We start from the raw sequence: 18,100 nt of genomic DNA, 5'->3' as shown, positions 1-18,100 counted from the left end.
TGCTCATGAGTTGGACATTAGGTAGGACTTTTAGCATATGTAAACTGGGCCTACTTTTCCAAATAGTAATAATTTTTCATAGTCCCTCATTCATAAAAACTACTTTTTAGAAAACTCTCCGTGTAAGAATAATTTTTGTGCATTTCATTTTGTGTCAAAGAGAGAAATTTTATCTTAAGAGGCAGACATCCGTGAGTTTCAAAACATTACGGTAATGGTGTGAGAGGTGAAATCTGATTTAAGAAGATTGTGTCAAACATAGGACTTGATCTAAATCATTCATCTTTCACGCATTTGGTCTATGAGTTTTTAATTATTCGTAAATTTTTTCATATATATATATATATATATATATAGTATCTATTTATTATTTTTGTCTATCACATTTATTTGTGTTATTGCTTATATTTAGATATGTATGTTGTTCCTTTTCCTTTATCACAAAAATAAATTGTTAAAATATATCCAACAATCTTAAAGCAGATTTTATTTTCTTAATTTATTTTTGTGACTGTGAAAAGTTTTGTAAATAATGTGTTGAATTACACTGCCGTCGTTAACTTGTTTTTTGGTGGTTTGTTGAATTGCCTGTTACGGTCTGTGTCAACCGATGTAAGTGCTAATGTTGATGATGGTTATGGCTATTGCGTCGGTAAGATTCCTATTACTATTGTTGAGTTGTGATTGGATTTCAGTGTATAACTGTTGTAGTGTTGTGAATTGTGATTGGGTTTCGGTGTAACAACGTATTTAGGGTAAATTTTTATTGTGTGAAATTCTTTGATTGCCAGATACGTGTACCATAGTAACACTATTGTAGAAGTACAATTACATACTGTGCAAACACTTTCTGCAAAGGTGGCTTATATATATGTTTATATATAATTGTTATATTTGGAGTTTAGCCGATTGAATTATAATTATTTAACTATTATAATTGCTTTTGGTTGATTGTAATATTACACAAACTTGATTCGTTCTACTGTTTAAGATTTATTTACCATGTTTGCAATTGCCTATAGGAGGAAACGTTAAATTCTGGGCAGATTGTAACCAAGTTAATGTTTGACCATTGATTTCTGTGCAAGATTGTAATAGCACTGGTTCATGGCATGTAATCTATGAGTAATACATATATATGGTCAAATGGACACAATGGTTGAAATCATTTGTTAATATATTAGTTGTGTATTTGGGTATACCATATACAATGCATATGTTATGAAAGTTTGCATTGTAATGTGAACTTTAATGTTGGCAGTAGGACACTAATATCTGATAATATGGTATTTATTTAATATCAAGGGTAGATGTAAATGGCAATTAAACATGTCTTTAAGCTAATAACATGTCCTCGGCCTTTTATGTGCAATGGTGTATAGGCTAGATGAATATAGGAAATTTGGAATTTTATTGGGGACAAGTTTGGGTCCGTTTGGATTGAGCTTATTTTTGCTGAAACTGAAAACTGAAACTGAAAACACTGTAGCAAAATAATTTTTAAATGTGTGAATAGTATCGTGGGACCCATTTTTAATGAAAAAGTTGATAAAAAGTGGAGTTTGTGGGACCCATGAACAGTATATAAGTCACTATTCATGGCTGAAAAGTCAACAATATGCGGCTGGAAAAAAAAAAAAAAAAAAAAAGGAAAACGCGGACGCAGACGTGAGACGTGCTATCCAAACCGGGCCAAAGTTATTTTGAATCCTTTTAAATGCTCTCAGGGCGTGGCTGCCATCTTATTTATTGGTTAGTTTTTTCTATTTCATTAAGTGATCACTAATTGATAATTAAAATAGCTTTATGAGAGCACTTATTAATAATTTCAAATGTGTGGATATAAGCCCAATATTTGATAGAGTCAAACTTGGAAAAAAAAAAAAGAAAAGAAAAAGAATAACACAAATTGCACATTAATAGGGCTATTATTATGGGTTTTTGATCTCTATTAGAGAAGAAATTATTGTGTATCCCCGGAGTACCATAAATGCATACTCCTTCCTCTCACATAAATGATGGGTCCCACTAATTAAATTCATGATGAGACCCACTATTCATGTGAGAGGAGGAAGTACGCATTTCTGGTACTCCGAGAGTACCTAATAATTTTCCCTATTAGAGTGTGTTCAGTTCACCCCTAGGCCAGATGTGTTATTTATTTATAAAGTTTAAGAGACAATTGTTTGTATTGATATGGAAGATACATGATTGTTGTTTTTGAGCACATATAACCTTATTAAATTTCATACATGTATATATATATATATGTGTGTGTGTGTGTGTGTGTGTGTGTGTGTGTGTGTGTGTGTGTGTGTGTGTGTATTGGGCATGTGTGAGCTTGATTGGATATTAATGTGTTTAATCCCAATATATGTTTTGTAATATTTCTTTGGCTGAAGTATATGTTAAATGCCTTAGTTGATGTGCTTAAGTTGTCTAATGTTTTGGAATGCACAAGAGTCTGTTATGAGTGCTTATTAAGTAAGGAAGGATGATGCATTAGAGATATTCATTCATTATAAGAATGAAGTTGAGAAATAATTCAATGAATGCAATAAGTTCTTGATTACCATAGAACTTGTGTGGGGAAGCTATTATTTCCACTTTATTTTTTCATTGAAATGCCTTAAAAGAAAACCACTAAGACACCTTGTGAATTATGCAATGAGTGATCACCTTTCTATAAATTCTTTAAATGTGGGGGTGTTTGATGAAGGTGGTGATTCCTATTCCTAAAGGATAAAGAACCATTGATTGTGTTTTCATTGGGTTATGGTCATAATAGTAGTACATAGTGCTTTCTAATTTATGAATCTATTATTCTTATACGCATGAAAATTATTGAGAATATATTTCAAGTGTCAAACTTTCTTAAAAGAAAGTTTGAGTCTACATTTAGTATCTCTCATGATCAAGAGTTGATGGAAGAGAGGTTGAGCCTAAGTGTAGTAAAAAGACAAATGTCATATTCGTTTGGTCTAAATTTTCTAATGTAAATGTTAGAAGATGAACTTAAAGCCTCAAAGAAGCGATATCTTGAGAGATGCCTTCTTGGAAAAAACAGTGTCAATAGTGCAATAAATCCATGTTGGAAATCTATGCATAGTAATTGGTGGATCTAGCACCTAAGAATTTGAGAGTTTATGGAATTATTGACTATTACAATGCGAGACTTGTTTTAGAAGACTACAAATAAAAGGGAGATGTGAGTTTTCTTGACACAATAAACCAAAGGGGTTAGTGGTTCCTGTACAAGGAAACAAAGTGCTTAAACTTGTTAAATCTTTGTATAGATTGAAGCAAGTTTTGATCCAATGACATGAGAAATTTGACAATGAGATGATGTCAAATGAGTTTAGATTTAATGCAACTAATGTGTAATGTGAAATATACCACAAGAGGCTATATTGTTGTGGGATGTGCTCATGTAAGTGTTGTAGATGTGATACAAGAAATGAAAATTTCTAATACATCTAATGGACTTGTCTTGTCTCAATCACATGAGAAATGTGACGACAGTCTAATGAGAACACCTTATGCAAAGAGCATATGTATTTTGGGAAGTCAATAAATCTAAACAGACATGCATTGTTGGATACTTGTGCTTCCTATTTGTATATATTGGTAGGGCACAAGGTTATGGTGGGTCTTGACATATTCGTCAGAGACATAATACCATGAGGCAATTGCTCTAAAATGGAAGTAGTTCCAGATTATAAAACCAATCTGTAATCAATTTTTTGAGTGGAAAGCAAGTAAACTGCTCATCGAGGGGAATTGGGTTAAAGCCTATAACATAAAAGTCTTCGCGATGGCAACCCAACCTAGCTGACTGGAGATCCCAAGATCTAGGTTCAAAGGGACAAGCGAATCGTGGAAACTAATTTTTATCACTATGGAGATAAAATCTCCCACCAATTCCTATGATGAAATAGTGATGCCTGTAAGTGATGTTCAGGGTAAGCTTTGTTTTTAATGATTCTTATATCTTGGAATTCCAAATAGGATATAGCAAGATACTATTAATAAGAATCACCTATATGAGTGTGAAGTGGGCCGCTTCCATGAGAGTTTCAAGGTTGAATTCTCTAAAGCACTTCATGAATTTACCAAGATATGTTCAGGGCTGAAATGAAGATAATCATAAGAACGAAATATGTTCGAAAAGGAGCTGTGTGAATTCTATTGTCTTGGTATACATAAACGGCTGAACAATTGAAGACATCATGTTCACTAGTTAGCCAGTATATCCGATAGTTTTCACAAAGGAAAGTTCAAAGCCACAAGCTACTTCTCCCGATACAGTAACTTTTCTTCTACTTTCTCTATGTTTGCATCATCATTTGCATTGTGTTTATCAATTTCTATTCATGTGGGGGATTGTTGGAAAAATAACATGGAATGAATAAGAAATTGATGTTTTCTATGTTCACTTGAAGATGTTATTTAAAGTGGTAAAAATCCTAAGTTCCACATAGGAAAGGAAAGAGATAATATATGAGTTTATATGCTCATGAGTTGGATATTGGATTGGGTTTTTGGCATATGTGGACTGGGCTACTTGTCCAAATAATAATATTTTGTTATTTTAATTTTTGAGTCAGTTAGTTTGTGTACAACAGTTAGTACTGAAATGGAGTTCCTGTTCAGTAACGAATAATTTTTCATAGTCCCTCATTCATAAAAACTACTTTTCAAAAAACTCTCCGTGTGAGAATATTTTTTGTGCATTTCATTTTGTGTAAAAGAGAGAGAAAGAGACATTAAGAAGTTCATAGAGCACGACCTTGTGTGCTTTGTTTTTGTGTTGTAAATCATTTTATTCTAGGAGGCAAATGTCCGTGAGTCTCAAAGCACCACAGTGATTGTGTGAGAGGCGAAATCTTCTTTAAGGAGATTGTGTCAAACACAAGACTTGATTTGAATCATTCATCCTTCACGCATTTGGTTTGTGAGTTTTTAATTATTTGCAAATTTCTTCATATATATATATATATATATATATGAAGAAATCAGAGTGGCTGGTATCAGAGCCAAATGCGTCAATAAACTTTTCTTTCCAATGATCTCCTATCCTAGTTTTAACACCCAATTATCATGTTTTTCTCACAACCATTGCATTTCGTAACACATACCCTAACCAACCCTATACCTCTCATGCCCTACACGCCCTTTCTTGGCTCTAACGGGCCTTACTGTTCGGTTCTGGGAATTCACTTTACGACTAGGGTGGCGCCAACGATGGTAAGAAGGGAACAAAACTAAGGAGTATCAAAGTTTCGGGTAAACACAAACAGTACTATATATATATATATATAGTATCTATTTATTGTTTTTGCCTATCACATTTATTTGTGTTATTGCTTATGTTTAGATCTACATGTTGTTCCTTTTGCTTTATCACAAAAATAAATTGTTGAAATATATCTAACAGCTAGGAAAAAAACATATTAGATTCATCTTTTCTTTCCTTAACTTTTGGACGATTTTTTGTTATTCCTATTGTAATATACCTCGTTAACTGAAAATATCTTTTGTTTTGTTTTTGTTTTTTTAACACTAGTTTTTTTAAGCAATTAATCTTGTATATATTGGGTTTGGTCAAATTTTAGTCTTTGGAATCATTGTTGTTGGCTTGATCAAATTCGATGAGCATACTTTTCTATAATTGTTAGGGTGCCTATGTTGGCCTTCTTGTTCTGTATGTATTAATGTATTATGGATATTAATTCTGTCTTCAGCTGTACACCCCAGTCCTCAAAAGTGAAACATTCTTTAGGAACCTTATCAAAATCCAAGTATGTTTTATAAGAGAACCTTTGGGCATATTGGCCTCTTGGTACAAACATGTCTTATTAGAGAATCAACAGAAAAATTCAATAGCTGAACATAATAAATAATTTTCTTTGAAGTATCTATCCAAACCGATATAGATGTCAAAGAGAATTGGGGTACAAAAGGGGACAACTGCAGATTAGAACAAGACCTTGTAACAATGGAAGTGAGACCAATTCCATCAATTCCTTAATTAATGTCCTCTGCTGTAGAAGAAGCTGAGAACTCTGGGTCATATATATATCCAGACAAATTATAGTTGATTTTGGTTTCTTTGTGTAAGATAGACAATGCCATAATTACAGAAATCAATGTTGTGGATTACCTCACCGATTGACGACCATCTACATGATAGCCATTAAATTTTTTCTGGGTGTAGTTGTATAGATGATTTGTTTGCATCAGATGGATAGTATCCCTAGGTAAGTTAGTAGGCCTGAACTCGCCAATAGAAATATTTTGTAAGTCAAAGAAAGCAAATAATAATTTCAAGAGTAATATGCTTATATATCCTTCCATTTGATTAATTCAAAGCAAAGCATGCCTATAATTTTTCTTATGCAAAATGCTCCTTAAATATTTGAGACATTAGGTTAAGCATACCCAAAGAGAGCTAATACAATTCTGTCTTTCAAATTTAAAGATGTGTTAATGATTAATCTTGTGTGTAGTGAAAAATCAAATAACAACTAAACTAGAGTACATCTTGAGTGAAAGAATAGCAGTACTGTATTGTGCTCAATTCATAGCTAATAGGAAACAAAGATCTCGTAGACTCGATCAAATTGGTCTAGTTAAACAATGAAGTAGTAGTATTCACCTTTCAAATTTTGACAACAACTAAAACATAAAAAAGGAGAGCCTGACGCACATTGTCTGAGCCCGGGTTCGAACCGGGGACCTCTAGTGTGTGAGACTAGCGTGATAACCAACTACACCACCCAGACGTGATGACACGAATCTGCAAGGTTTTATGAGTCTACATTAATTAACATTTGAGATTTTTTTTGAGGGGCAATGGGGTCACTACAGAAAAAATAAGACTTATAAATTAGTAATTTGATAGTTGAGGCCTTAAACTCTAAAGGTTTTCTTTTAAAAAAACTAAAAAAATGCATGGTAAAAAAATGGTAATTGAATTACAGGCTATTGACAGAAATAACATTATCATTTATGAAATAAAAGTTTTAGGGGTGACGAGAAAGTGAGCAAGCTCATGGCAATAAAGATGAAGCCGCCTGCTTAATAATTTAGCACCACAAAACATAACATGTATATTTTTAATGAAAACAAAGCCGAAGGAGAAATATAGAGCTAATAACCTGCCTCCCCAGAGATAACTGTTGAATTCCATACAAGCTTTGAAGATACTTCAATGGCGGAATGAAACTCAGAGAGAGAGAAAAGAATGAAGTCAAACTTGTATATTGAATTGAATATAAATTTACAATGCTCTGTTCTATATATATTGGGAATAGAGGCGGGTAAGCTGAGTAACAAACTAACTGCCTAACCAATCCAAACTGTACACGTGGAATAAGAGCTAACAAACTTATTAACCTGTATACAAAACTACAGCCGTTTATACATGTATACAAAACTAATCTAGACTAAACTACTGTAGCTTAGCTCTATATTTACAAATGCTTTACAACAGAAAATACTGATCCTATAACAAACTCAATACTCCCCCTCAAGATGAACCATAAAAACTGCTTGTAACCAAGGGCTTTGGTGAAGAAGTCAGCAATCTGGTGTCTAGTAGGCACATGAAAGGTTTTAATCACCCCATCTTGAATCTTACTTCGAATGTAGTGACAGTCAACCTCTATGTGCTTTGTACGTTCGTGAAACACTGGATTTGCAGCAATATAGAGAGCTGCCTTGCTATCACAGTACAAGGAGGTTGGATGATTGTGATCTAAACCAAAATTTCTAAGTAATGCCAACAACCAGACAAGCTCACTTGTGACAGTAGCTATTGCACGATACTCAGATTCTGCTGATGATCTGGACACTACTTGTTGCTTTTTACACTTCCAGGATATAAGGGAGTCACCAAGGAAGACACAAAAGCCTGAAACAGATCGTCTAGTGTCTGGACAAGCTGCCCAATCAGCATCACAGTAGGCTTTGAGCTTCAACTCAGAGTTTGCAGATAGGAATAAACCCTGCCCTGGTGTCTTCTTAAGATACTTAAGGATCTTATAAACTGCTTGTAAATGAGGAATCTGAGGTGAACTCATAAACTGACTCAGTTTGTGCACTGAGTAACAAATATCAGGTCTAGTTAGAGTCAGATAGAGCAGTTTGCCTATAAGTCTTCTGTACAAAGATGGATCTGGTGCAGCCTCTCCCATTGAACTCCTAAATTTGGTTGATTGATCCATAGGCACATTAGCTGTAGCTGTAGCTTAGCTCTATATTTACAAATGCTTTACAACAGAAAATACTGATCCTATAACAAACTCAATAATAACAAAATCAAAACATTGGGGGGCCAGTCTTAACACTAAAATAACCATAGAATGAACTGTTAAGAGGTCATCTTGCAAGAACATGGGCAGCTTTATTAGCTTCTTCGCTAACCCAACCGAAAGACACTTAATCAAAATGACTAGCAATTTGATAAGCTTCTTTAACAAAATAAGACAACCTCCAAGGGGTCTGATATGAAGGGGACATCAATGCATCAAAACACATAAAATTGACCTCATCTCTGAGTTCAAATTCACTGTCAAGTTCTCAGCAAGCTATGTTGTGGAGCTTGTCAAAGAATTAGGATGATGGCTCACATGCAACTAATAATTGTGCAAGAAATCTCTGTTAATAAAGAATATCTAGAAAAAGTACATAGCTAAGTGTAACATGCACCAAATTTAAAGACATAGTCCAAGTACAAACTGTTACTTCATTTTTATTTACTCAACACAATTACTATCTTATTCTTAACTTCGTGATGAAATCATATCAAAGTTCCCTAGAATGCATTACTTTTGTTGATAAGCCGAATTCAAAAGTTGATGAATCTTTTCCATTTTCCCACTCTTTTCATCTTCCTGGTCCATCTTAATAAGAATCTGTAAAGAAAATAAAAAACAGCAACCAATCATTACGCTTGAAATGATATATATATATATATATATAGAGAGAGAGAGAGAGAGAGAGAGAGAGTCCATTTTAAATTGCTACCTGTTCATCATTGTTCTTAAATATTGGGAGAAATTGACGCCTACAATGCTCATTGAATATAAGAGTGCAGATAATCAATGGAATGGTGAAAATTGAAGCCACTGGCGATCGTTTAATTCCGAAAACCACAACAGCGATTATTTGTGTTACTATCAATGAAAAGATTGTTGTGTTGTAAACAACAAGCCAAAATTGTTCCCCGGTTTCATATTTTGAAATATATACGTTGAGTATCTGAAATATATATTTGAAGATTGTAAAATGCATATCGAGCAAGAGTTAATCACAAAATTTCAAATGATGAGAATATATCAATTTTTTTTAGCGAAAAAACAAATAATAATAATAACAACATGAAAAGGCCAGTGAAATCAAATTTTGCATGGCAAATGTTTGTCTAGTAAGCCAAAATATGCTTTCTCTGTCATTGAATTGATAGAAGTATTAGGTAGTTTTTATTTTGTTTCACTGAGTCTGATTTTGTTTTCACATCAGTCTTCTTCACTAGGTTTATCAATACCTTAAATATGGTCATTGTGGTCAAATAACTCACATCAGTCTTCCCTAGGGTCTTTTCCCTAAGGCCTCTTCTATCTCTTCTTTTCTTTTTCCTAGAATGTGCATATTCTTTTTTTTTTCTTATCTTTTTCTGTAATTGTATTAAATCAATTTCCCATAACCTAGGAATCGTTCCACCAACCTTCCATTGCAATGGCAGCCCCCAAGCAGGAAATTTCCTAGGATGTCCTGCATCAATGTTCTTCTTTTTGATCCATAATTTTGGATCTTAATTTCAAAATGGACTAAGATTGAGGGACACTAAGAACATTTAGTTTCTCGCAATAAACCTATGACTCAGTTCACTGATTGGTAGTTTGGATAACAAAGAGAAATACATTAGTTTACAACTCAACAGAATATAATGCGCTGTTGAAACGCATTTTTTATGTTAAAAATGATGGAAAATGAAAGGATAAGCTCACCATGAACAAAATACAATCAAATCATTAACTAATCTGGGCCACCTCAATAGGTGATGCAATCACCTAAGGTCTCCAAATAAAAGAAGGCCCCCACTTGTAAAAAAAAAAATATATATATATATATATATAATATTTATCTATATATTTTAATTAAAAAAAATTTAAGTACTTTTATTGGTCAATAAAATGCATTAAAAAGGTCCAATTGTATCCTAAAATGTAGAAGATTAAAAAGGAAAAAAACAAAAATAGTCAAACTTTAGCTAACAAAATTAAATTTAGGCTGGACAGCATGTTTTCTACACAATTGCACACTGCACAGCAACATAGGCTGCACAGTTGCGCACTGCACACTATACAGGCTGCATAGCCCAGTGGCCCATAGTCATAAGACAACACGTTTTCTTATTTTATCAATTATTGTAAATTATCATACCAATTAATAATTTGATGTGTATCATATCAATTCATTTTTATTATATGACACTAATTTATTGAACCATGTAATAAATTAATTTTTATTGGAAAAAGAAAAATTAAGTGAATTAGTTATATTATCAAATGAAAAAAAAAAATGTTAGAGGAACTTAAATACAAAAACTTAATTAGTAATTTTGCATCTCAAAAGGCTAGAAAAATAGATTTTAAATAAAAAAATTCAATATATATTATTGATTAATATTTAAATATAAAAAAGACCCCACTTAAAATTTTTGCCTAAAACTCCAAAGTTGTTAAGTCGGCCTGCAACTAATGAACTTGCCAAATAATTAGATATGCTGAAGAAACATTAACAAACAAAAAGCGCAACTAATATCTTTGAATGAAAAAAAAGAGGGACAAATTATTGATGGGAGCACTCACCTGATTTCGATACACAAAATACGCAAGGAGAAAGTAAATAAACACAAAGGACACTACTAAGGGTGCCAAGATGGAACATGTGAATCCAAGGAATCCGAAGAAAAGGAGCCGTGGGACTTCTTTATGGTACGGAAAAGACGAGGTATCATTACACGAATCATCCTTGATTCTTGGTATGAATCTTTTACCCAGGTTGTAGAAAATGGCAAACATTGGCATCAGTTCACATGCCAAACTTGTCCAACCATATGATAAAACAAAGGTGATGAAGAAGCAAACCTGCAACAATTTGAAAACCACAATCTTGATGAAAACTTGATGTTGAAAAAGCTCTATATTTGCCCTCAAGAGACAAAGGAAAACAAGAATAAATTTCTTTTAACAAGAATCTGGTAACTGATGAAATGATTCAAAATATGTGACATCCATCATGAGAGATTATTTTCACAAATAAAATTTTTCTCTGTAAAGCCTTAGTAAAATCAATAATTGGAAATTAATAATTCTCAAAACTCACACAAAATTATATAGAACAGTGTGCATAGTGTAGCATATTCAGGAAGGTTAATAACAAACTTAAATAAGAATCTAATAAGAATAAAACCTGTCTCGGAATTGCATTGGCAAGTTCTGCAGCTATGTCTTTCACACTAGAGGAGGCACCCAATTGATTGATATAATACACAATAAGAAACCCAACAAAAGCATTAACAAAGAAGACATTCCAGATTGTGAAGTAAAAGACATTGTAACATGCAGTCTTTTGCCTCCCACTACGGGAAATAGACCCCTCTAGTGTTGAAAATAGCATCATAATTGGTGGAATGGTAGACATAGCTAAATGCAAAATTAGACTCGGAAGGTATCCTGTTACCAGTTGGGTCCTATATTTCCTGCACCAAGACACATAATAAATTTACATTATTATTAGCACTATGCCCATGCAATGCATAAGTTAATCAAAATCATTTATAAACTAAAAATATATATATTTCAATAATATAAATAAAAAAATAAAATAGGACACATTAATTTCAATTATATAACAAAGCATAATGTGTAAGCTGAGTTTTATCAACATAAAAAATAATAATACGTTACAAATTATTTAAGCTAAATAATGAAACTTTTTAAATTATCTAAAAATTTTGGCAATTAAGTTTTAATTAGAGTATTATTTTTAAACTTTGGTAAGAGCATTTCACTTAAAGCAAACTATATTTTTAATGTACTTATAATGCAACACATGATCAAACTATATTTACTTACTTCTTCAGAAGTCCTCCCAAGAATGGAAATGCTATTTGTCGACGCAAATATGTTTTTTCTATCTCCTCTAGCTGAGCCAAAACTTGAACAAAGGCCACAGGATAAAGAAACAAAATAATGAAGGTAGAAGAAGCCACAATCCCATCTTACGGAACCAAAGTTGTCTTAATGGTATTTCAAGATTTGGCCAATAAACATCTTGTGGTTCTGGAGCCATATTTGTCACCCATAACATAGAATTTGAAGATAGACGAGCTTGTGCAGCAACATTAGCAGCATAGCTAGTCTTGAAAAATACTAAAGCAGACGCACCGTCCGGTATGGAAGACCAAAATGTTTTTAGGTTATTTTTTGCTAAACAAAGGCTTTTAGGTTATGTAGTAACTTTTACATTAATTTGTGAATTTAACAAGCAATGAAAAGATAACACTTAAAGATAAACAAAGAAGAGAAGAGGAAGAACTGAAGGCAACAATTGTACACCGGAATAAGGAAATGTGATATTAAAAAAAATTTGGATAAAAGTAAAAACAAAAAAATTGATAGTGTGATAATAATATTACCCAATGTCCTCTTTTTAGTAAATATTATATGGTCTAGCAACTCCTTAAATTAACGCAAAAAACTTGCAAGAATACACACTGGTAGATCATATTTTCAAATTAATTTGTGGACTAAATTCAAGGATGGAACCTGCATTTTGTCTTTGGTGGACCAAAACATGAACCAAAATTTTGATCATTCAAGAATTTAAAAAAAAAAATAGTAAAATTCATAAATAAATTAATAAATGAAAAATAAAACTTTTTTTTTTTTATACAAGATAGAATTCTACTCTAACCTAATCTAAGCGTATATGTGTGTGAAACTCCCTCCTAGAGACTTGAACCCTGGTCCTTGCCCCCCACACCCTACAAGCACTTATACTTGTGGAGTGACCATTGCACCAAGGGTGTGCGGTGGTATGAAAAATAAAACTAGTATCCATTAAGTATTAACAAAATAAAAGACAAATGATTTTTATAATACATTTCAAGTCGATCATTTATGATATATTAAGTGTAACTTGATATTCTTTTAAATCCTGAAATCATTTATGATTAATTATGAATTAAATTTCGCAACAATCTCCATTTATAGGGAAATTATTGTGTTCTCCTGGAGTACCATAAATACGTACTTCCTCCTTTCACGTGAATGGTGGGTCTTACTAATTAAATTCATTATGGATCCCACTATTCATGTGAGATGAGAGAGATTATGCATTTATAGTACTTTTGGAGTACCTAATAATTTTCTCCACTTATGATATACAAAATCAAAGAGTCCAATGAGAAAGGTAATTTGGAGGAGCGAAGTGTGACTTTTTTTTAATTCCAAATAATACATATCAATATATAACACTGTGAGAGTGCCTTTTTCGTGACACTCAGGCCCAAGGATCCCGGGCCTAAATGAAAAGGAGGATTTGGTGAACCGGGCCTTGACTCACCGCAGCTAACGAGCTGTTTAAGAATCAAGTGGGATACAGAAAATACTCCTGACAATATAAAGAAAATGACAAGCAAGGATATCGAAGAGTGCCAAAGATTAGCAAGATAAATTCGAAAGGAAAGAAAACAAGATTAGCAAAGCGATAAGAAATTAATGCTGAGGGGATCCTGGGAAATAATAAGCATGTTTCATTAATATATATTATCTGTTGGATTACAGAAAGCTCACTAGGACGTGATACAAGGTTCAATCAAGCTCAAAAATTACAGTCTTGAATGGCTATTTCAGCCTTCAAAACTTGCAAAGTTTGATTCTTGTTGAATCCGAGTATGTGCAATAGTGGCTTTTACAAGATACCGGGAAGTAATATTTGTTTTTCCCTTAGTATTTTCTCTTCTGCACAAATTTTCTGATAGTTTTTTTCTAGAGAATTTCTTGTTTATGGTGTTTCTCTCTTTTTTCGTTGCCTCTTCTTCACAACCCATCCCCTCCTTTTATAATGGAGTTTTTTTGGTCTTCCCGGGGAACCGTTGGTTCCCCTGTTTTGCTCTTTTGCAAACAGAGCATGTCCTGTTCCCATCGTCTCGGTAAGTCCCTTTTCCGTTTTTTCTCATTCTTTCCTTCTTTCAGCTCTGATTCTTTTGAAAGTTCCTGGTTGGCCATCTTCTTTGGGACGTGCTGAGATATGCCCTTCTCGGCATCCCCATTTCTGGCGTCTTCCGTTTTTCCCTTTTCTTTCCTATTTGGGCGGAATCCTGTTCTGCCATTTTTGAAAATCGTTTGTTATCATTGTTCTTCCCTGTCCTGGTTCCCCGAGGCCTTTTCTGTCTGTGCCATGAGAGGTCGCTCGCGTTCTTTTTGCTTTTGTTTCTTGTTTTCTTCTTATGTCTTCTTTCTATCGAGTTGTCCCAGTCTTCCTTTTTCTTTGTACCTGAAGGGATCCGCGCCTATTGATGGTTCCTGAGGATCCTTGCTTCTTATACTTTGCCATGGTCCTCTTTTTTTTTTTTTGGATGCTTCTTTTTCTGGGCTTCAGGATCCTCTGGGCCTTTCTTTTATTCCCTCATGGGTCTCCTGTATCTATTACTTTGGGCTTAGCTTGAATTTTTCTTTTGAGCTTGACTTATTCTTTTTGGGCTTATTTCACTATGACCCTTTTTTAGACCTCAACAAACACTAAGAACATTTCAAAAGTCTAGAGTTAATCACAAAATAGTCTAAAGACAAGCATGTGTAAACTAGACAGTGATGACTTGATTAGCCATGAGGAAATCAAGATGCGCACCGTTGGTTTCTCAACTCTATTATATATACTGGTGCACCATTTGGTGTGACAAGTAATCATTAGTGAAATTTTTCTGCACAGAATCACTGTATGATTCTCCTGAAGATCGGGGAATAGAAGAACTGTAAAATGACTTGGATTTGTTGGAGATCCAGTAATATATGCTAACCTCATCTGAGCAATACTCTTATACTCCTAGAAAAATATGTTGAAAATTATCATAAGAAGAATTAAAAGAAAGTTTCTAGAACAACTTTTTTTGAACAAAAATAAGCTATACAATAGTAGAAAATCCAAATAAATTTACATACATTGTAAAGAAGAATGCAAGCTGAGCATGTATAATATATAATGCCATACAATAAGTCCAGAGCCTGAAAAAAAAAAAAAAAAAAAAAAAAAACGAATAACCAATTTAACTGGTCTATCAGTCATTTCAAAAACAAAGGTATGATTAACAATTAGATAGCAAGGATTTATGCTCTACTTCTCTAAACTACTATCAATTCTGCTCTCTCAGCTCACAATCTCTTCAAATGTCAAGGAGACAAATATCCATAGAAATTGTTTGCTGGTTGAAAAAGAACATTATTAGGGACAAGCTCGAATTCCTTTTCAAGCATTGTTTGCATGTCTCATGCATGTATAAGCATCTTTTTCTCTCTTTTTTTGAGAGGAAATATAAATTAACACAAATAACTAACACACTAGGAAACACTAGGAAATATAAACTAACACAAATAACTCTTTACTTTTATAATGGTATAATCATCAACAGTATATGGCACGTACCACTTTGAACCTTCTTTGACATTCTCGATGGTAAATATTTTCAATGTCTCGAATGGATAATGCTCGTTAAGCTTTAGACAATGCTCATTAAGCTTTGCTTGCCCAAAATAATTAAAATAATTCACCGGAAGCACCAGACAGGTGCAAATGGCAGCAACAATGGTAAAGATTTTAATACTGCAAAAAACAAATTAAATAAAACCCATAAGAACTTGAAAAACCAGCATTAAATATTCTTTCTATAAATATGGAAATACTATTAAGAGCAATATGAAACGAATTTCTAAAAGAATCTATTAATGTATGTGCTTATATTAAAAGTGCATAGGAGTCCTAAGAACTGCATCAAGAGAAAACTTCCACAACTGCAATTTTACTTTATTTTTTTTAAATGGGCCACAATTTCACTGCAATATGAAAATGGGCAGCAACAAAATGAAAATTTTAAATAAATGAAAAAAAAAATTAACTTAAAAATTTTATGCCACTTAGACATACACCACTACAACAACAAAACCTTAGTTCTAAAATATTTAAGGTCAACTATGGAATCTCAATAGGTTAATTAAGGATGGCCATATTTATTCTTCATGTCATTTATCATATTCAAAATCATATTCCATAATCTCCTTAATTAACATTTCTCTTTTTATTAATTATACTAATGCTATTTTAGGTTTTCCTTTAACCTTTTTTTTTTTTTTTTTTCCATTATGGTCATCTAAATCAAAACACTCTTTCTAATTTGTCCATTAATTGCTCACTTTTGCACATATATAATCAAATTCTTTCAAGCGATTCTCAGTTCTCACTCATTTTTTCCTCAATAGGAGTCACCCTGTTTTTTAAATTAATTTCTTCAATTTATATCTTACCTTATTGCCTTATATTTTCAATTATACATCTTAACATTTTCATTTCAACTACACTAGTTTTATGAACAATTTAGATATATGTTATTATGATATCTAATTTCAACTGAATTTTATGTATGTGTCACTAGGGATACAATTTCATACTTGAGGCCATTTCATTTTAGCTAGGTTAACAAAATATTTCGGTAATATTTAAGTATCAATTGACACATGACTACTTTCTTGAAAAAAAAAATTGATACATGACTTTTATGTAAATATGAATTTATCAATTTTTATATTTATCAACAAAAAATTTAAAATACACATTTTATAAGCCTAAATTTTACATTAACCAATATATTAACTTAAATAACATTTTTTTTTAATTCAAAATTTTAACACCATCCAACCACTAAAAAGCATGTGTCTTCATATATCCATGAATTAATGAGAGCTTATTTTCAATTTTCATTGGATTGTTGGGATTAACAAATAAGCTGGTGTTTGGAATAAGTTTAAAAGCTGGATCTCATTGCACTTTTTGGTATTATTCATAAGTCTTGTTGTACTATTTTAGTAAACTTTTAGTTTTATCCAAAGTACTTTCAACAAAAAAATTTCAATTTTTCAATTAAATAAGCTATTCTCAAATGGACCCTAATGCATAACTATACCTAGAATACATAAGTTTAAAAGGTTGAATAAGCTAGGTAGGGGAAGCTCTAACAAACAAGAGCTTAGTGACACAATTTCTAATAAACATCAAAGAGTGAAGGGTGTCCAGACATTATGATTCGAAAAGCTCTTATAACTACCAAATACCTATATTTTCCATTGTTTGGGTTACCAAATACCTATATTCCCATTGTTTGGGTTTCATCTTGTAAAATTAGAAAAGTTAAAAATCAATAAATATGATGATAAAAAGATATTACCTGAAAAGAACTATTCTGAAAAAAACCACAGCATCCATGCCACCAATGCGCAATAGTTCTTCTTCATTTGTTTGAAATGCTTCAACCATCCAACTACGTGAAGGTACAAACCTCTCAAAGCAAATAGGATCATTGGGTGTCTTCCTTGAAGCAAGCCTCCCTCCAAAGTACACTCTTACATTGCTAGGCAGTTTTCTTAATATGGAATGGAGCAATAAAAGGACCGCACACAGACCTATATTGATTCCTATTGAAGTTAAAAGAGCAAAAATGTCCATCTTCTTTTGCTATGTCTGCAAGCTTTGCGGGTTTATTTCCAAAGCGGCTTTACTTCGTGCTGCAAAAAATTTATGTCAAGTTTTATTTTCATTTTTTACTTAAAAAGAACTCTATAGGTAAGTGTGTCATGGTATGTGTATTGAATTCAAATAAGTTTCCCATTAAAAACATGTCAAAAAACATTGATATTGATATTAGTTGGACATAAACCTACCAAAGAAAAGGATTGAATTAAATACAGGCAATATTTGTGTTACTGTAAAAACAGAAAAAATAACAAATAATAGTATAATACGTATACTTGCAGTCCAC

At 32.6% G+C, this 18,100-nt stretch overlaps 1 non-coding gene and 1 pseudogene across 1 annotated transcript; both read right to left on the bottom strand.

Moving 5' to 3' along the window:
- Positions 1-6,711: 6,711 nt before the first annotated feature.
- On the bottom strand, positions 6,712-6,785 carry TRNAV-CAC (transfer RNA valine (anticodon CAC)). The gene has a single exon. It is a non-coding gene; the product is annotated as a tRNA-Val (tRNA).
- Positions 6,786-8,646: 1,861 nt separating this feature from the next.
- Positions 8,647-17,842, bottom strand: LOC126708115 (CSC1-like protein RXW8; annotated as a pseudogene).
- Between the last annotated feature and the right edge of the window lie 258 nt (positions 17,843-18,100).

Source organism: Quercus robur, chromosome 12 (assembly GCF_932294415.1).
Source record: "Quercus robur chromosome 12, dhQueRobu3.1, whole genome shotgun sequence".
Lineage (NCBI taxonomy): Eukaryota > Viridiplantae > Streptophyta > Magnoliopsida > Fagales > Fagaceae > Quercus > Quercus robur.
Note: the sequence above shows the minus strand (reverse complement) of the source record. Positions and strands in the feature narration are given on the sequence as shown.